Source organism: Silurus aristotelis (assembly GCF_946808225.1).
Source record: "Silurus aristotelis genome assembly, chromosome: 5".
NCBI classification, from domain to species: Eukaryota; Metazoa; Chordata; class Actinopteri; order Siluriformes; family Siluridae; genus Silurus; species Silurus aristotelis.
The window spans coordinates 2718672-2740421 of NC_139578.1; the positions used below are offsets into that span (position 1 = coordinate 2718672).

The 21750-nt window shown below is 39.2% G+C and overlaps 1 long non-coding RNA gene across 1 annotated transcript in view; it reads right to left on the reverse strand.

Moving 5' to 3' along the window:
* Window positions 1–554: 554 nt before the first annotated feature.
* The window catches only part of LOC310726408, a 43112-nt gene continuing 21916 nt past the window's right edge, over window positions 555–21750 (reverse strand). The window contains exon 4 of the long non-coding RNA XR_014533743.1: window positions 555–891. This is a non-coding gene — a long non-coding RNA (uncharacterized lncRNA). The remainder of the gene's footprint in view (window positions 892–21750) is intronic.

Below are 21750 nucleotides of genomic sequence, written 5' to 3' on the forward strand. Positions count from 1 at the left end.
CCCTCTGCCTTTGGCTCTTAGAAAATCCTCAGTTCTATGTGATCCTCTAAACATTATTTTGAGATTCTCGTCCATGCAGCACATAATTGTTGCACATTTGTCAGCTTCCTGCTGTGCTCGACTCTGCACTCGTGTACCACATCTCAGTGGTATATATAGTGCTATAATGGATGGAGGTCTGGTGCCTGGCAAGGCATGTACATGTCATATTTATGGAAGCAGTTTGAGAAAACAAGGTGTATTATTATGCTGAAGGTAGCTTTTAGAAGATGGATAAATTGTGGCCATATAATGCAACTGCAGTACAGTTTCACTCGGCTCCTTTTTATGTTCTGCCATGACAAAGTCAGGTCCACATTAATTGATTAGGCATGGCTAATTTTCCAAGGACCTCCTAATTTAGAATAAGGTGACCAATCGAATTTGAAATTGAAAACCATCTTGGAAGACTGTTTACTTGCAGAACTTCCAATTGTCTCCCCCCCCACCAGTCATTTGCAGCAGACAAGAGCTCTGGTTTGGTTTATATAGTTTTGCAAAACTTCACACTTCATTATGACCCTTAGTTTTTCTTTCCAAATGTCAAAAATGTCCCCGCTTCGAAAAACTTTGGGGACGTGATTTTTATGCGTGCCTGTGTTCCCTCCCAGAACGAAGCGCTGAGTGCTAGGCTCCCTAATGCACTCGTCGTTAAGTCTAGAATGCTAAGAAATACACACGCGCTGACCTTTTTGCTAAATTTCTTCATTTGGATTCATGGTCCCGAACGGTCCTGCTCAATTCACTGAGAGACTGCAGATGTTCATGCTCCTTGTAACAAGTTGATTGGTGGAATAAAATTCGCCTCGTGATTATGATTCATGGCCGGTTACTCGTTCAGGGGGAGGTACCCTGGGAGGAATGAAAATGCAAATAAATAACGTCTCGAGCTGCGAACGATCACGAGGCTTTTGCTCCATTTCTACACACACACCTACAGTACTCTTTGTATAATTTATGCAAAGTGTGCATCAGAGTGCACTGTAACTTCCTTAGCATATGTTTAAGGCTATTGTGGCAAATGGTAAACTGAATTAATATGGTATAGTGAATTAATCAACGAATGCTACAGACCTGTTTATAGCAGGGGTTTTTGTTTTTCAGTTCAAGGACCCCTTAAGCGATAGAGACATCCGGCAGAGATCCCCTGATACAAAATGTGTCAAACATAGCTACTGATTTTAATAGAAACGAATCATATTACGCCATTTATATTAAAACAATAAGAACTGTGTTGTACATGCATCATTGTATATTTTCAAATCTTTCAAAAAGATTTATGCATCATAACAACCCTATATTTTGTATCCAATTAATAATTTTCATTCAATATTTTATTTATGTTTTTACCCATAAATTGCGTACCACCTGCACTACCACCGCAGACCCCAGGTAGAAGACCCATGGTCTATAGCAACTGCAGAATCTTTTGAAGAACATAATGTTCTGGTTTTCCAGTTTCCTTTAATTATCCTTAGTTCTGCCTGTGTTCTTGTTTTGAACTTTATCCCTGCAAGTACATTTATAATTCATGAATGTTTTTTGGGTTATTTTGCAAATATATGCCATGTTTGCCAGTTTGCCATATTGCTATGTTTTCCTCAACCTAATATCACTGTTTGTAATGGTTCATGTTGAGAAGAAGGCTTTAGGACCAAGGAAACCTTTCTTGCAACTTACAACATTCAACAGATTTTCTAATTTCAGATTTTGCGCTTTCTACTTGTGCACTTCTTGACAAATGACAAATCATCCATCCATGGACCCCATATGCAACCCATTTATGGCCATTGAATTCTTTCATCCATTTATAGCAACATTAACTATTAACACCTGCCCAAGCACGTGCATGCAGAATGGCAGAAATACTGCTTTCTTGTGTGTGTTTTGTCGCCCCCTGGTGTTGCCCCATCAGAAAGACTTTTGGTAACTTTGCAACTTTATTCGACTTTTCTGTACCATTGCAGTGTAGGTAAAAAAAACAAAACGAAAGGTGGCCGAATCATTTACAAATATTGATTAATCAGCATTAAAGGTGTCAAAACCTATAACCTATATTTTTTCAAACTCTGTTTGAATTGATTCCAACAAACCTGGATTTCTTTCATCCAAGCCCCTTTTTCTTTATGGCAACCTAGTTCAGTTCCTGTGGTCATCCGGGCTGCTGCACATAATTACAACGATATCTTTAGTTTTGTGCAGTGGTCTAATGGCTCTGTATTCCCCCCGGTGTTGTTCTCTATTCACCCGAGCGTTGGCCTGCCTGGCTGCCTCTAATTGTCATGTACATGAGCTAGCACTTCAGATTTAGTGCAGCACTGCCTTTAATTTAATTGGAAAACACAGAAGGGAAATGGGAACAAAAGACAAAAAAAAGAAAAGAAATAGAAGCAATCTTTCTTCAAGAGGCAATAAAAAAAAGCCATGAATAATGCATGCTGGTGATAGATAGGGTTGCAAATAGAAGCATGATGGCGGTAGCTCAGTTCAGTTCTCTGCCGCAAAACATTCCTCCAAAGCTGCTGGCATGAGGAAGACTGATAAAGTTACTGTTGTCTGGAAACCAGGTACGAACAAGGAAATGTTTTATAGCTATTTTAATATACGGTGTACTGTAGTCATGCAGTGAGTAAAGGTTGCATATGAAAACGTAGTCGTAAAACTTTGTGTATGAACTGTCCCAGGGTTGGATGAAGTCATATTACTTTGTTCGACATTAATGGGCTATTTATTATAATACTACAGCGCTAATTCATTCAGAATCTCAAATACGCCCAATGAAACCTGTTTATCAGCTGCATTGTGTTGTAATAAATCTCAATAATGAACTTCATTAATTCCACTGGCAGCTTATCATATCCAGTTATGTCATCATTTTTTTTCTATTAGGTTGTGTGTGCTAAAGGTAAAGAGTGTGTCATTCAATCAAGCGCTGCTTAGCATCCAAATAAACAGATTATATAAGGGCATAGACAAAGACAGGAACCTAAAAAAAATTATGACTCGTATGTACATTGGCATGAATGGCATGGATCAGAACTTTGGCTAGTTATCAAATATCAGAAACAGTACCAACTGGAGCATTTCTGGTAGTATGGAAAATGATGGAAAAGTACTGAAAGCCAATTTTCATTATCAAACAAGGAATCTGGATAGAAGACAGAGCATTCGAACCAGAGTGGGGCCAAGGGCATGTTGAACACGGAGGCTGAGACAATACATTATATTATTATTATATATAATAATCATCATTGGACGATACACTGTGGCAACCCCTAATGGAAGTAGCCGAAAGAAGAAGAAGAAATATAATAATAATATATTATTGAAATATATATATATAAAATGGTTGACATATATGACTGACATTTTTGCTATAATCATTGATTTTTAGATTTAATAATAAAAAAAAAAAATGTTACCAAAATTGGGTTTTAATATACTGAGACATATGTACCCTCTTACTAACACCCCCAAATCGAAAGTGTGTGGATTTGTTTAAACACACATTCAAATGAGTCATGAACTAGTTTCCAGCAAGAAACTTTTGTATTTTTAAGCTCTTGCCAAAACCTTTTTGTTTTGCTTGTGGCAGATCCAAATTGCTTCGGCTCAACTCAAAACCTGCATGAACCTCAGTGTAATTTCTCCGTCACGGCACATCCAGGTCCGCCTTATTGCTCGAATGGATTTGCAAGAGCAACACATTAATTAGTCGACTTGGTGGTGATTAAATGGAGTAAACAGAGGCACACAAGCTTCCTCTCGTTGGAATTTTTGTCGAGGAGTCCAGGTGAAGTTACGGCTCATGGATTTTTTTTTTTTTTTTTTCCCATGTAAGCAATGGTTTATTATCCTGAAAAACGTTGTTTGTCCACGTCCCAATTTTATACGACTTTCAGTTGTGCTGCTTAGACGGACAATTAAAAATAAGCCCTCAATTAACAAAGTTACGATCCAAGGAATACGAGGGACACCCCTGCTCGCAATCACTGGGCAAATTAATTAACGCAGATGCACTAATTAGAACAAGAGGGACATGTAGTAGCATGCAAGCTCATACACGGCTGAACAAGAAGGCAAAAGAAGTTGCTCGGTGGTAAAGATGTTGGACTTGTGATCAGGAGGGTTTGAGCCCTACTAAATGCATGCTCGGTACTTGGTCCCCTCCTTTTCTCCCTCTATACCCACTCCATTGGTGAAGTCATATCCTCACATGGGTTTTCTTGCCACTGCTATGCAGATGACACTCAACTCATCTTTTCTTTTCCTCCCTCAGATACCACAGCTTCTGCTCGGATCTCGGCATGCTTGACAGACATATCTTCATGGATGAATGCTCATCAACTAAAACTCAATCCCAGCAAAACAGAACTGCTGGTCATCCTCGGTAATTAATCTGCAGATCAAGATCTTCAAATAACTCTTCATGACTCTCTACTCTCCCCTTCAGCCACTGCTCGTAACCTTGGGGTAACTATGGACAAACAACTGTCCTTCTCCTCACATGTCGCTAATGTGGCTCTTTTCTGTCAATTTCTTCTCTACAACATCTGAAGGATTTGACCATTTCTGTCCACACAGGCTGCCCAGGTGCTTGTTTAGTCTCTTGTCATTTCAAAACAGGACTACTGCAACTCTCTGCTGGCAGGTCTACCTCTGAATGCTATTTGTCCACTGCAAATGATCCAAAACGCAGCTGCACGACTTGCCCAAGTTCTTCCACACCACCCCACTGCTACGCTCGCTTCACTGACTTCCAGTATCAGATTCAAAACACTGATTCTTGCCTACAAGGCCAAAAATAGACCAGCGCCATCTTACCTCCTAGACCTCATCACATCTCGCACTGCACTACGCTGTCTGAGATCCTCCAGCACTGTTTGACTGGTACCACCTTCTCTCAGAATGAGAGGTAAGTATACTTTAAGGCTCTTCTCTGTTTTGACACCGAGGTGGTGGAATGAACTTCCCCTAGATGTCCGTACAGCGGAGTCCCTGGCTATCTTTAAGCGACGGTTGAAGACCTACCTCTTCCTGAAACACTTAAATTAGCACTTTCCAAGTTTGCTTTGTAGAAATCAAGAGTTATATTTATATTTAGTTTGTAATCAAGCGTACCAGTGTAGAATTATTTATTGCTAGAGACTCAAAGCACTTTTGTACGTCGCTCTGGACAAGGGCGTCTGCTAAATGCCGCAAATGTAAATGTAAATCTTCTACTGCTGGGCAAGACCCTTAATCCTCAACTGCTCAGGTAATTATAAGTCGCTATACACAAGAGCGTTTGCAAAATGCTGTAAATCGAAAATCCCAGTGGGGTCATTATTGTGAGCCAACTAACTGCTTTGCATCTCCAGATGACCAGGTTGGGAAAGATGCAGTGCAAGAGACGAGCTACCAAAACTTGGAACACTCCGATGTTCTTCATGTTTTCTGATGTAACCATGACTGAAGCCTCATCTGCTAGTCCATATCTGAAGATTTCAATTCAAATTGAGATGTTCTAGATGTAGCCCTGAAAAAAGGCCCACCTGCAATACAAGCCATATTCAGTCAATATCTGGACTTACTTCCCTGCACTCTATCTTTGTTGCACAAATGCAAGTGTGCCAACAATCTTTTCTTTAAATTTTTCCTCCATTTTTCAACTTGTCACCAATTTTTCTGGAAGAACTCTTTGGATCAACTACAGCTTTGGGATGATTGGAACTCCGCCGAAGTACCTTGTTCATCTCCCGTATATACATATTTTTTTGTTTGTCACGTTTGTAAATGTGTATGTTTTTTTTTTCTCGCTTTAATTCCACTCTGTCTTGGGCCGTGGTTGAAAAATTATTTTTAGACATGGGTTGCACCCTGTGACTGTGGCTGGCATTTATTATTGATACCTCAAATGTGCTGCACGTCCCATTTTTCTGCAGCCTGCCCTACTTGCCCGAATCCTCAAGGGCAGCGGTGAGATTTGGAGTTGGGGAGACTGACTATTTATAGCGAGGAGCTTCATTTGTCCTGAAGGATCGCTGGGAAAATGTAGAATTTCGACGTGGGCCCGAGCTACCGGGGGTTCTGCTGTTGGTTAGGAGTAAACGTTTATGCATGGCACTTTAAAACAAAAAAAACATTTTGCCATCTTGGTATTAGTTGTGCCTCGATTTTAAACTAGATAATTAGCCGATTTAAAGCAAATGTTACTATATGTAATATAATATCCTTATTTAAAGCTGTAAATCTCGATGCAGTCATTGATACGATGCATTAAAGATACAAAGTAGCTACTGGTGCGATACGATACGATTCACCCCTATTCATACTATCATGCTATTCAATGTTAGCAAATCATAAATGTACTTATTGGTCACTTGGCGCATCTACTAATAAATAAATATATATAGCGCTTGGATATATACGCTAGCTTTACTGTTCATACCCAGTGCAGGTTCGGACGCCTCAAAGTATTTCTCCACCTGAAAGGTATCCAGGGAGCTCCTTTTTATGCAGTTAAGATCCATTAACTATCTCGCAAAAACCTCTTGAAGAAACACTAAAAGGTTCTTTATTTGTTAAAGTGCGGGTCATAAAAAGGGGAACAAGTATTCGAACTTTGGTTGAAAAGCCAAAGTCTTTATTCCAATAAAAGCAGCGATAAAGCACTTTGAATTCAGCTGCAGACTGAAGCACACAAAAAGTGAATTATGCAAGTTTTTGTGAACATTTAGTGCACTTTTATTTTTTGTCTGCATTTTTTGTGCTTTTCTTCACATTTTAATTTTGCACAACTTTTAACATAAGTCTATATGATATGTTATAAATGGGCCATTGGCTGTAGTGCATGTCTTTTTTTTTTTTAACTGTTTATGGTAAAGGAATGTAATATGTTCATGGGCCAAGACTGTAGAATATATTAAATATATGTATAAAGACTACACATACAACCCTTCTGTGAGATCTGCAAGAAAACAGCCTGTAATACCTTCGAGCTCCAGGGAAAGCAAGGGCAGTTCAGTGGTCAAATCATACACCAGGTGCTTATAATGGATTTTTTATTGCTTGGTTTCGTTCAACATTCACGAATTGGATTGAATACGAATGAATAAAAATAAATGCGAAAAAATAAAAGCTCCGTCTAATGCATTTATTTGCTGTTTTGTACTCTTCTGGATTGTCAGGTATGCTTTACCATGGTGCTTTTTAGAGTTTCTGTACTGTACACTATCTATTACCACATTTAGTCCCCATTTGTTCCACTACATTTTTGCTATGGTTGTGGTCAGAGCTCTACAACCCATGTAAAATCATATCTTCATGGAGCTGGCTTTGTTGTGTTCTACCTCATGAGGATGTGGACTTTTAAACTGTATATATACAAATGTATAAAAAGGGAACTAAGAGCATATTGCACGTTATGATGGTGTAATGTTGCACATAGTATTATATAAACGTACATTGTAATTATTGTAATAAATATGAATATATACAGTACAGACCAAAAGTTTGGACACACCTTCTCATTCAAAGAGTTTTCTTTATTTTCATGAATATGAAAATTGTAGATTCACACTGAAGGCATCAAAAACTATGAATGAACACATGTGGAATTATATATGGAATTATATACATAACAAAAAAGTGTGAAACAACTGAAAAATGTCATATTGTAGGTTCTTCAAAGTAGCCACCTTTTGCTTTGATTACTGCTTTGCACACTCTTGGCATTCTCTTGATGAGCTTCAAGAGGTAGTCACCTGAAATGGTCTTCCAACAGTCTTGAAGGAGTTCCCCGAGAGATGCTTGGCACTTGTTGGACCTTTTGCCTTCACTCTGCGGTCCAGCTCACCCCTAAACCATCTCGATTGGGTTCAGGTCCGGTGACTGTGGAGGCCAGGTCATCTGGCGCAGCACCCCATAACTCTTCTTCTTGGTCAAATAGCCCTTGATGCCTTCAGTGTGACTCTACAATTTACATAGTCATGAAAATAAAGAAAACTCTTTCAATGAGAAGGTGTGTCCAAACTTTTGGTCTGTATTGTATATGAAGGTATGCGTTATATGGGTTGGAATGAAAGATATTGAGCAGCCTGATAAAGTGATTTGCTACAGTCAAATGTCCAAATAAAAAGAGAAAGAAAATATATATCAAATATAATGGAAGTCAAGTCAATTCATAATATATAATTATAATGTAGTCAAATTTAACCAAAAAAAATTGCAATGTACAAATGGAAATGGAATATATATAATTATAATAAAAATTATATATATATATATTTTTTACAAAAACCAGCATTTATATCCTGGTATGCTTTTTTGAGTTTTTAAACTGAAAGATTTTTGAGGTGACTTTAGAAATGATCAGGACTATTTATTATTATTATTTTTTTTTGCAAAACAACAACAAATATGATCTATGGTTTAAAGACAGTGGCATTGAGTAAAAGACAGGAGGTGGAGCTGGAGGTAGCAGAGCTGAAGATGTTGAGGTTTTCGTTGGGAGTGACGACGATTTAATTAGAAATGAGTTTATTAAAGGGACAGCGCATGTAGGATGTTTTGGAGACATGGTGAGGGAGGCAAGATTGAGATGGTTTGGACATGTGCAGAGGAGGGACATGGGGTATATCAGTAGGAGAATGCTGAGGATGGAGACACCAGGAAGGAGCAAAAGAAGAAGACCAAGGAGGAGGTTCATGGATGTGGTGAGGGAAGACATGCAGGTAGTTGGGTTGAAAGAGGCAGATGTAGAGGACAGGGGGGTATGGAGACGGATGATCCGCTGTGGCGCCCCCTAATGGGAGAAGTCGAACAACAAATATGATCATTAATAGATAACATTTGCCATTTTATTAAATTCCATTTTTATTGCATACAAATAAAGTGAGTGCAAAGGGAAAAAAGAGAGTTTGCATATTTTTGATCATATGAAGCCTGTGTGGACAGGTGTCTATGAAGCAAAAACGAGAGCGAGATGATGGATGAAAGAGGACGGCGCGCAGCTGCATGCGAGATGGGGTTTGTACAGGGATCATCACACTGTTAGCTGCCTGTCTACTGTTCATTACACCTCTGACACACAAACATGCGCACATCCATATTCATTCAGTTGCAGTGTATCTTAATATAATGCAAAGCAAAGACAGAAAAAAAAAAAAGAAAAAAGGAAAAACGGTTTCGGTCCGATTCAAAACACAGACGCCAACCCCCCCCCCCCCCCCACACACACACAGAAAATCATGAAGAAATAATAAGGCCATGTATTCATCATAGAAACCATCTGTCTTTCATTTCCTGTCCATTTTATCCTTTTTTTTTTTGGTCTGTGGACCCGAGCAGGGACGGTGCGAGATGTAACCCACATTCAAAATGTAGTCTATTAATTCTGGTGTTGGATTTCGCACAAGAAACCTGACAGGTGGCCAATTTTTTAGCTGGTTCTATACATGTACATACTGTACACCTGACCAGGGGGAAAAAATCAAGTTGTTAAAACCAAAAAAGAATGTCAATCATTATAAACAGTGACTTACACACCGAAATTGAATTACAGATTATAAATAGCGAGTGATGATGTGTAATAGAAAAGCTTCAAGTGATAATTGCGCTCACAAGACAAAATACAAAAGGATTTTGTAAAGAAGAAACCATAAACAAGACACAACAGAAAAATATATTGTCTCTAATTATGTCTGGTTACAATTTTCCCCTATTACTATCAATTATTAATAATTACTACTAGTTAAAAACCCATTACATGCCAAACAGTGGCCTTTGGACCATTAGGGCTGATGTTGCAGAGCTCCACCGTCTGTTTCACAAATGTTTATTTTCATAATATCTTAAGTGACGACTGTATGCATTCAATCCCATTGCAATAATAATTAATTATTTTGGTTGCTTGCTAGATTGGTTGTATTTCCTTTTTTCAACCACTAGGGGTAATACAAATTTGGTATCCTCTGGTTTTCTCCAATTTCCTTACCCAGTCCAATGTGTGTTGTTGACTGGCATTCCCAGATTGTGTGGTTGTTCAAAAGAACACAGAGTTTAGAACCTTGTCCAGAGGGTCCCTACTGGGGTAAGCTCCAGGCTCCTGCTGTTGATGTGGTTGCTTTCCAGATTTGTTGCATTTCCTAGTTTGACCACTAGGTATAATAACTATGCTTCATTTAGTGTCCATAGGCATTTCACCTAGTGGTCAAAAAAGGCAAATACACAAAATCGTTATAGATGTTCCTTGCACAGGAAAGGGGGAACAAAACCCATCATACGTTTATTTATTTTTTTTTTAGGGTAAATTGGCCTGGAAAAAAATGTTATGCAGGAGTTGAAGAATTTTAATCCATTGAACTGCCCTAGGAAATTGGAGTATGTGTACTTTAGGGGTACTATCGTTTCCTTGGTTTCCTCCAGTATCCTCACATGTACCAGTGATGTGTGTTGTAGGCTGACTAGCATTTCCATATTGAGTGAGTGTTCCTGCAATTGTGCCCTGTCCCATGTGTGCCCCACTCTATACCATGAATTCCATGGGTACAGCACCTGCCTCCCCCAACCCTGTATAGGAAAAGTGGTCTAGAAAATGGATGAGTATTTCAAAAATCAATGGCTGAGAGTAGGCATAGGTCTATGATGTACAGAACCATTTCTAGTAGGAGAACAATTCAGGAGTTACATAGTGGATAATTGTTGGTACATCATAAATGCATGTGCACCACAGTGACCCAAAGGCTCATGCAGTAGGAAAAAAAAGTGTCTCTATTTTTCCAATGGTTAAATTTGTGTGCTCATTCCTGATTTTGGAGCAATGAAAGATGTTATTTGGATAGTTCCAAGACAGCCCAGTCAAAACAACTAAATTAAAAGGCAGCAATCAACTAAATATTCGGTTCCTCAGAAACAAAGTAAAATAATACAAACCCCCAAACAATTCTAAAACCTGAAACATCTTCCCAAGCCAGACAACTGTGAAATGTAAAAAGTTAGTGAGAACCTATTTGTCTCTGCAAATTCCATACTATTTATAAACAAGCATATGCCTGATTTGGAGGATGATATCCTTGTAGCTGGGTGTAGCACCAAAAAACGTGTTTCATTTTTTGATGTTTCGCATTTATTTCGCTGATAAAAGTGAGAAGGATATCATGCCTTGATCAACTGCAGAACTCCATGATCTCCTGCAATGACTGAGGAGATTAAGTTGAACCAACAAACACCGGATACTGCAATTATAAATCCTAACAGTGCATTAATCAAAAATTACAAATATCCTATTTCTGGTTAAATAATTATAATCTCCTACAAGGAATCATTATTGAAAATTCTGAAGGCATGAATTAAACCCCATTTCCTTTGTTCTTTTGTACAGCCGAAACAGCATGAGAACGCCTCAACTCCTGTATTTTAATAAGTGACACAACATGATTTTGGAGCGTGTCCAGTAGCCCCAGCACAGGAGGTCACTTTAAACTCAGCTTCATGGCTTGCAGCCAGCATTTCTTGAGTCAGCACCAAAGTCATTCTTTTCAAGCACATGTTCCACTTGGGAAAAATGTCAAGAAACGTCCATGCTTATGTTCGCATGGTCAATCAAAACAGGCAGGCAGGCAGTCATTTCTCTTCTCTTGCTGTTAAAGTGTCTAAAACTTGCAGGGGTTGTTGACTTCCCAAGGTCATCATGGCTTGAAGGACCAGTAAATAAGGTAAATAAAAGAGGTGGTAGCTCAGTAGTTAAGGCATTGGACTCTGGATCAGAAGTTCAAATCCCAGCACCACGACGATGCCACTGGGTGCCTGGATACCCAAGGGACTTAACCCACAACCGCTCATTTATAAGGCACTTTATTCCTTTGGTCTATCTGAATCTTCCCAAGCTAAATTTTCCTGAGCAGTTCCAGAGATTCAGATAGACCAAAGGAATAAAGTGCTGCTGCATCACATTTACAAAAAGATGAAAGAAGCACTATTATCAGGTGGTCAAATCACATTTTGGTCAATCAACAGATGGTTAAACTGAATTATGGGAAACCGTCAAAGCGACGGTCATATAGGTGAGATTGTTCGAAGTGTTGGTTAATAGTAAAATGTTGTAATCAAACTTCGTGACTGGGAATGTAAAAGTTTTCCTGGAAAATTTAAGACATGCCTATGATCTTTTTTTAAAATTTCAGAATGTAATAAAATTCTACCAAGCAAAAAAAAAAAAAAAAAAAAAAAAAAAAGACTGAAAAGTAGCTTTATTTGTTATTTCTTTCAGGTTGTTGTTTCCTTTCTTTCATGCCCCAGGATGCCTTTAATTGGTGCAATACTTATTTTAAAGGTTGACATGCATTAAAAAAAAGTAGCCCGATGTCCTCTCCGCAGGGGGACGAGTGGTGATTTGGAGCGTAGGTGAGTGTTATGTAATTAAAATGTACCGAAGACCTCTGATCTTCCAACAGGAGGAGAAGAAAGTCATTAAAAAGTGTCCCTCTGTTCAAATGCGCCTAAGGGTAGACTACTGGAGAGCAGACACTTTTCTATACAATTTTTTTTTCTAAATCTGGTGAGGTACGACGGGCGGCAAACACTGAACACGCTGCTGTGTGATGGAGGCAAATGGAAGAAATAGCTAATCTTTACAACAACAACAACAACAACAAAGACAACACATTCTCACTCATTTCGAATAATTGCCTAGAACAACGGGGCTTGGATAGAAGTTTGACATTTAGGGAGATAGTTAAGATGTCAGACTTCTGAACGGAAGATAAAGTCTGATTCCTGGCGTCAACACACTTCCATTGCTGGGCCCTTAAACATAGTTTTTAACCCTCAACTGCTCAGATAATTGAACATCATGTTGGATAATGGCGTCTGCCAAATGCCTAAAATAGAAAATGTAAGAAATTCTGATGTTTACTTCAGCCATTGTACCAAGCCTCTTGTTTGTTTTCGCACCCTTTTCAGGTTTACAAATGTGTCTCAATAGTCGTCTTTCATGCACATCATCATTGTTGTTCACGTCCACACTAAATTTAATGCAGCCCTGGCACTGCCAAGCTGCCACTCTTAGATCCTTGAGCAAGACCTTTTAAACCTCTCAGCTCCATGCTGTACCATGGGTGCCCTTGCGCTCTGACCTTAACACATATGGTATTTTAAGGTTTGACGGAGGTTTGGGAGTCTCCAGTGCAACTTCAATCTTTCCCACAATAACGGAAGGCTTGGTGAAGCTTTAGAAACCCGTGACTCCTTTCTGTCTGTCGATTACTTGAGTATATTTATACAGTCTTCAGTCGAAGAAGAGGGCAAACCTATTATATTAAGTCCTCCACAAGTCTGCTCCGTTGTAATGGTTTCCACTCGCTAACGGACCTGAAGACCTTACAGTAACCTCCATTCCCTAAAAAAAGAAACACAGCAGACATGAAAAAGACACGAGTCTGAATCCAGAATCAATTGCAGCGTCTGAACCAAGGAAGAGACACAACTTCTACTGACGCCACAGGGGCCAGAGCTTTCAGGAAACCTCTCAGTGTGTGAAGAAAAATGGACAAAGAGTACCAGAGGCTCTACAAAACAAACAAACAAAAAAAAAAGTTACATTTACTTCATTGATATTTAGAATTATGCTTTATTTTCCTTTGACAGTAGTTCTGGCAGGAGAGGATTATATCATTACCCTTGTTCTATTACTTTAGCAAAAGCACATGCAAGAATTTCTGATCTTATATCTCTGCACGGGTGGTCCATGGTATACGCTTCAACAACGAGAGGCAATCTCAAATATTTCTTACTTCTAGCCTTTTTTTTTTTTTTAGCAGACGGTATCAAGGTTCCTCGTGCAGTTGGCTTGCTGACACCATTCGCTGATAAACATCTTGTACTCACATTTGTAATCTTTCTCCCTTTTGTGCAGGATTAAGCTATCTCGACATCTGCCGTTTTCACTGTAGTGCGAGGGGATCATGTTATCACAGAGGAGTGTCACAAAGAGATAAGGGATTTTTCTCAACTCGATCTCGTGCAAGATGTTGCTCACGAGGGGTGGATCCTATGATCTTGACTTCTCCTTAACCTTATTTAGCTAACTTAGGAATTAGTTTGCTAGAATTCACCATCTATATAGATATGTTTGTCCTGACCATAAGATTGAAATTGGACACCCCTTTCAACATTTAGCCATGTTATAATAACCACCACTCTTCTAGGAAGATGTTCCATTACATTTTGGGGTGCCCTTGTAGAGGTTTGTGCTTATTTTTTAGTAAAAGGCAGGTACTAATGACGATGAGGTGGAGGAGGCCTGGGTTGCACTCAGCATTCTATTTAATCCCAAAGGTGTTCAGTAAGGTTGAGGTGAGACCTTTATAGCAAGCCACTCAAGAGCTTCCACTCCAACCCATGGAAAACATATTCATCGAGCTCACCTTGTGGAACAGGTTTGCGTCTCCTATTTCAAGTGAATGGAAAATTTAATTTACCACATCCAGAGATGTTCTACACAATTGTGGATGGCTGGAACAGTTACGAGTACCAGTACTTTTTTTCTACAATGATCTAATAAGAATCCTGCCATGGTATTTGGCGCAAACTGCGATATCAGAGTGGATCTTGTACCCCTCAATAGGTGGCATTTATATAAACTTTCTTTCAGCTTCTCCCATCAGGGGTCACCACAGCGGACCATCCGCATGTTTGATTTAGCACGTTTTCACGCTGGATGCCCTTCCTAACGCAACCCTCCCCATTTATCCGAGCTTGGGACCGGCACTAAGAGGGGCTGGGGTTGGTTCCCTGACCGGGGTTTGAAACCGGGCCGCAGCGGTGAGAGCGCCGCATCCTAACCACTAGACCACCAGGGGACATTAATATCTGACCTGTAATAAGAATTTGATCGTGTTCGAGACATTCGCACTAATTAACATGGCGAGAAAATCGCGAACGTTTTGTCGGGTATATGTTTCCGTCTAATTGCTTTCCTTATTGCCTTTCGGGCTGCTTCTCTGTACATGAAATATTACCAGGGATGTAATGAATCTTTGTCTAATTTCGATTTATGAAAATTCCACAGGCTAGGCAAGAGGTCGCTTAAAATACAGATATGAAATAAGGAGATGACCTTATAATACAGTTGTCTCGGCTCAACCCTAAGCGCCGCGAGCGTTAGTGCTCTGATATTTGCATTAGGAGAACTAATTAGACCTGCATAATGGCTTAATTTGTCTTGATTTCAGGAGCGTAAGTAACGGCGGCGGAGAATGCAAATGGCGCATGCAGTGTCTCATTTTTATCAAATTAATGCTTCCTTCTATGCACTGGAATCATATGCATAGCTCACATGCAGAGACTTTCTTATACAAACAGTGGTGCGTGGACAGATCCGCTCAGGATGTAAGTACAATGCGAGTGTAAAAAAAAAGATAAATGGTAATGAAATATTAATGGTCAAATTGTATTTGCCTGCCCAGTGATTACATCAGCGCGTGCTCAAATGAATTATTGAAATAATGCACTAGGTATATTAAACTGTACTGCCGTTATCAAGCGGTGCGTTTATTAAAAGGTGTACTCAGAGGTGGCGAAAGTTAAAAGCCATGTCAAAATGTATGCACTTCTCACTTTTCAAATGAGACTTTAACACCAGAATCGTATTTAACTAAAACATGCCTTGAACAGGGTGGAGCAGGAAAACGGGAAATTTTGACTTGGCAAAGACTTGGCCGACCCTGGGGCATCTGCAATTGTATGGAGCTGGTGCAAGCTCATTTCGAACCCCTTTCCATTAGTTATAATGGAGCAATGGAGTGGTGCGCAATAAGCGTTCGTTCTTTATAAGAAAGGTGTTAGTATGAGTGGTAAGTGAACTTTGGTGTCATTACCAGGACGTCATGATCGTGTCCAGTCTGCTTATGCGATTGCAAGATTTCGAATAAGCAGCTTGACGACGAGGGCTCCTTACGATGGCAACTCAAAAAGCCTCTTGTGCCGGCCCTCATGGCTCTCAGTTTCTGAGAACAAAATCTCTCACAGGAAGCATTTTCTTTTATCCACTCTATAAAACCAAACAGGTGTTTGTTCATATTTACATTTACAGCATTTGGCAGAGGTTTTTGTCCACAATTATCTCACTCATACAACTGAGCAGCTTATGTGTTAAGGGCCTTGTTTACGGGCCTAGAAGTGGCAGCTTGGTGTGGCTGGAATTTGAACTCTTGACCTTTAGATCCAATGCCTTAACTACTAAGCCACCACCTCCCCACTCCACTGCTCCATTATAACTAATGGCAAGCTGTTCTAAACAAGGTTACATGGTTCCAGGGTGCCAGGGTTGCCAATTCCTAGTGGCAAGTTTCCCCTGTGCCACATTGTAACTAACAGCCTTATCAAACTATAACAATGAACAAAGCTAATATTTATTTGACTCAGGTTCAAATTGTAAGATATTTGTGTAGTTCATTAGCTTTCAGTCCTCTGAATTATGCTTAATTGGTTCCAGTTTACCATACAGACATCCTCTTTTTTCCAGTGAGAAGTGAAATGTTGGACGCAACCACATTCCCAAAGAGTGCAAAATCAGCAGCATTCGTTCTCGGTTCACGTCCAAGCTATTACAATCATATTTTATTATATAACGCCAAAAATCGCCCCCCCCAAAAAAAAAAGTGCGTGTTCAGCAGTTATCGGATACTTCGAGAAGATTCGGTATTCAATATCTACTCATTCCCAAAGGCTCCAATGTCGATCTCTGCACTAGTGGGGCTGATTTGCGTAGTCAACACCGATATCTGCAAAAGCCATCTGACTCTGGGTGTCTCAAAGCACCTTTTGTAGGTAATTGAAAGGTCTCAGAGGGTTGCCATGGAAATGTTCTTGCAAGACATACACATTTTCAATCAATACACTGTGGATATACCTTACTTTCTGAAGGGCAGGAACCTTGAGGACAAAGGTACTTCTATTCTAAATGATGTAAAGTCCCTATATAGTAATTCATAACCATATAATTAGGTTCTAAGGAATTTTAATGCTGAATAAACAGCCAATAAACAGCTGTTTTTAATTATTTATTTATTTTTACTTCATGTTTTGCAAGATATTTAAGCATAAAGATATGCAAGTGCTCCCCAAAGGTTTTTCGGGGTTTTCCAAAAAGGGTTCTAGGCTCTCTTGGAAACTTTTTAGAATGATTTATACAGTAGATGTCCAGCTGGAGAGGAGAATTCTTCAGAAAATCGAACTTCGGATTCAGGAAGAACAATTAAATGGAAACGTAGACCTTGGACAGCTTTGTGGGGGAGTCAAGGGAGTATACAAATCCAGTCTTTATAAGGGCTATGATTACTAATTAGGCCTACTTTCATGATTAGCATGTTGGGGTATCTTCAAGAGCATTCCCTGTCTTTGTTTCTGTCTGTTTTTCATGAACACAATTGTCTTGCTGCCAAGGTTGGAGACAATCAACAATCAACAAGAACTTGAATATTTCAATGCTGAATATGAAGTGGCTGTAAAAAAATCAGACTCCATGTCTGAGTCTATGGTTCTACAAACCCCTTCCATTTAAAAACATACAAACGTCAGTGCTCTGTTCAGCTACGGGAAGTGAATTAGTATGAGTTTGGTTGGCTTTTGGGACCCTATTAGAATGACATGTAAAAGATGTGGTGGGACTGATAAGTCATTGACATTGATTGGTTTAGCAAAGTACAATCACAGTACTGGTCTGTAGGGGTCTGTAGGAGGCATCTAGGCTTACCAGCTAATCGTGACCTTCACCAGAAAAAGGTGAATAAAATAAATAAACAAACAAACTTATTTGCTGAAGCAAGGTTCTTTATAGGTAGCTTACTTGTCTTGTTGAGGGCTTTTATCCTCTTAAAATAAAACCCCTTTTTTAAAAGGGTCAAGATGCAATTCAGAAATCTGGTTTATACCTCGTTACTGTTTTGCAGTGTACAAAAAGGGGGGTTATATGTAAATGGATTACCAGCCTTAAGGCTCACACCACTTATTTAGGATGTATTTAATTGTTTACCCAGGAATGTGACAAGTATTTTTTTTTCCTCCACGATTTCTAGAGCATTATTGCCAATATAATTCTTTAATCTGACGGCAAAAACCTGGCATCGGGCTGCTGAATCACCATAATGAGGAGCTGAAAAGTGCTGATGTGGAACAAGATAAGGGAGAGAAGGACGAGTGTAGCCTCTCATCACCATGAGTGTGAAATGAGGTATGTTTTAATGATGGAATTGTATTTTATGGGTTTATGTTCCTCCAGTCCCAAACAAAAGCAATGCGGTTGAAACAAACCGGTTCCGCGTTGCCTTGAATTGCTTTTCCTTTTCTCTGGAATCTTCTGCACTTCCACACTTTTTCAGCAAAACAGATACATTTCAAATTTGATTTATTGTGTACATTTCTAGTATATTGCGCCATAACACAGTACTGTACCACTCTATTCAACCATAATAAACAGCAGACGGCGATCACAAAAGCACGCACCTAGGAACGACACGAGTGTTTTCTAATAAAAGTAAACCCACCATTCGCTGCTTTCTGAGAATAGTGCTCTAGATCGCTCGTGGCTGGCCAGGATGAAAAATCAGCTCTGTTGACACGGCTTTTAATCGACACTGAAATCCGAAACTTAAAAGCTTGCCGTAGGGGGTTCATACCAGCCTGAGGAGTGTTGCAAAATTCTCTCATTGGCAGCAATCCAGTCCTGTCAGAGTCTAATGACATGCTGTGAGCTTTGATTTTATTCCCCTTTTTTTTGTTATCCTTTTAAAGGAGACTGCTCACCTGGTGCATTTTCTAATAGAGTCGGCACGAGTGTTCACCTTAAGCTTTATTCCTTAAAAAAAAAGAAAAAAAAAAAAAGAAAAAAAAAAAAACAATCGCCCACATTTTTTTTTAGGCTGTGCATTTTCAGCAATCCTGTTACTGCCACTTGTGCTGGCCCTCACGGCTCTCGGTTCATGAGAACAAAAACAAATCAGCTCTCACAGGAAGAGGCATCAAATATCACATTTTCTTCCATCCACGCTTTGTTTATATTTATATTTACGGCAGTTGAGAAGCTGACAAGTTAAGGTCCTTGTTCAGGTTCCCAGGAGTGGCAGCTTGGTGTGGCTGGGTTTTTAACACCTCAACATCCAATGCCATAACCACTAAGCTCCCACCTCTCTAACACACTGGAGATGTATTTATTAATGCAAAAATTGCCCTACGAGTGTCCAAATAGTGATTTAAAAAAGCTGTATTGTCCTAGACAAAGATTCTCATTCTGTCAATTGCTTGTTATCCTATGGTGTGCACCTGTTTTGTATTAGTTTTTGATTGGTGCACAAATTCATTCTTATTCCTTTACTCTTTGGATCCATTTCTAAACCCTTTTCTGTAATGTTTTTGTGTTTCCAAATTTTGACTAAGTTTCGCTCTACCAGAGATTTATCTGATCTATACAACAGAGCAGTGGAGGGTTAAAGACCTTCCTTACTCAAGGGCCCAACAGAAGCTGCTTGGTGCTGTTGGGATTTGAACTCACAACCTTTTGATCACAAAGTCTGATATCTTAGCTCCTTTTTTAGTTCCTTTCTCACCCCTGTGTCTTGCCTTAACAAGCTATATATTACCCAGTTTTGTTAGCAAACACAAATTGTCCTATTTTTCAGTCCAACTTTTCACAAGACGACCGGAATCGATAATATATTAAATCTCAGATAATACAAAGAATGATATCAAGAGCATATAAATTTTTTCAGGTAATGTCACCTAGAATTTGTCCAAAGGTGTCCAATTAGTGTGGTCCTTAATAAAATCAGGGTTCAATTCCTGTCTGTGCCAGTAGTATCAGGATGGGTGATTATTTCACTATAAAAAGGAACCAAAAGAGTTCTGGTTGAGGAGGGGGGTGGGGGGTTGGATTGTGTTTATGCATTTCTATTTCTAAAGCAGACTCCAGGGGGCTATTCATTTTCTATGCGAAATAATCATTTGTTCTATTCCATCACGCCGCAACATATTGGTTTTGTATTAACGCGGGTAAATGCAATGTGTGGGTAGGAAATGACTTTATTCCGTTTTCACTTTTTCAAATCCCTTTTACTACATTTACAGCCTTCTGATATAAGAATCAGAGACATGAAAAAAAAAAAAAAAAAAACGATTGGATGGTAATTAGAGATATAAAATGATGGATAATGATCAAGTCTACTATTACAACCGAATCAAGAATTTTACACAAAGAATTGCCACATAAAGTTCTAATGATGATCATTTGTACAGCTATATTTAGCTTTTTGTGGTTTTCCTGCTATAATGCGGAATAGAATAGGACATTGTCGACAGATTGTTTCTCTCTCATTACAGTTATTTTATCTTGGCGTTAAATGGGTTAAATAATCCTGTACTCATAGGCGATATCTTGGAAAATAGAAACGAGGATGAAGACGGTACACGTGCACAGGTTTTACGTTTTAATTACTACTTTGAGGATGGATTCGGACTCTAGTTAATGTCAACAGTCTGCTACACTGACTCTGGGCTACAGTTTGAATTTGATCATCACCATCACTGCACCCAAACATCGTTTATCTGTTATAAATGGACATTCGGTGCAACCCAGATGAGGATGGGTTTCCCTAGGAGTCTGGTTCCTCTCAAGGTTTCTTCCTTATGCCATCTCAGGTAGTTTTTACTTGTCGCCACCGACTTTCAAATCAGGGACAAACTTACAGTTATAAGGATCTTATTCACTTTTATCACCACATTATCTGCGTAAAGCTGCTTTGAGACAACGTTCATTGTTAAAAGCGCAATATAAATAAACCTGAATTGAATTTGAACGCATTATCAATACGTCTATAAGTACAAGTTAACAGCACATACTCCGAAAGTATATTGTGGTCAATACTATCAAAAGCTGAGGTTAAATACAGTGGTACCTTGACCTACGAGTTTAATTCGTTCCATGGTCGAGCTCGTAGCTCAATTTGCTCGCACATCAAATAGATTTTTCCTCATTGAAAATACTTAAAATGCCCTTAATCCGTTCCAACCCTCAAAATGCTACCACGTTTTTTTAGGTTTCATGTTATTAAATTTGAAAAAATACATTTCTAAATAACAGATATTGTATAAAAACATAATAGAAAGAGTATGTAAAGTTATAATAAGGTTTTATACAGTGTACTTACCTTGGAGATGAGACGACTTGAGCTACCAAAGACGCTGGCGGAGGTGGAGGGTAGAGGAGATAGCAAAAAACGTGTTTTCCATCCTCCTCCACCTTTCATTATTGTACACTACGTATCCCTAAACTTTTAATTTTTGTACTTTTTCCTCTTTGCTTATCTTAATTTTCGCCATTGTCTTCACTTTCTGGCTTCGCCTCGCCATCTAGCAGCGCCATCTCGAGCTCCTACCTCAATTTATTTGCTTGCGTAACAAAGCAAAAAAGTGACGACTCAACTCGTACCTCGGACAACTCGTACGTTAATTCACTCATAGGTCAAGATACCACTGTACACGGAAAAAGACACAAAGTAGCTCATTTACCACTTTAACCAGCACCGTTTCTGTTCTGCATCTATTTTTCTTAACCGGCACTGGTTAAAGTGGTACTCGAATGCTGCTGTTGCTGTTTTGCACAACATTTTGTGTACATGTTTACAAGTACACTCTTGGTTTACAGTTCTTGGTTTGCACATTGTACCGCATAACATATAC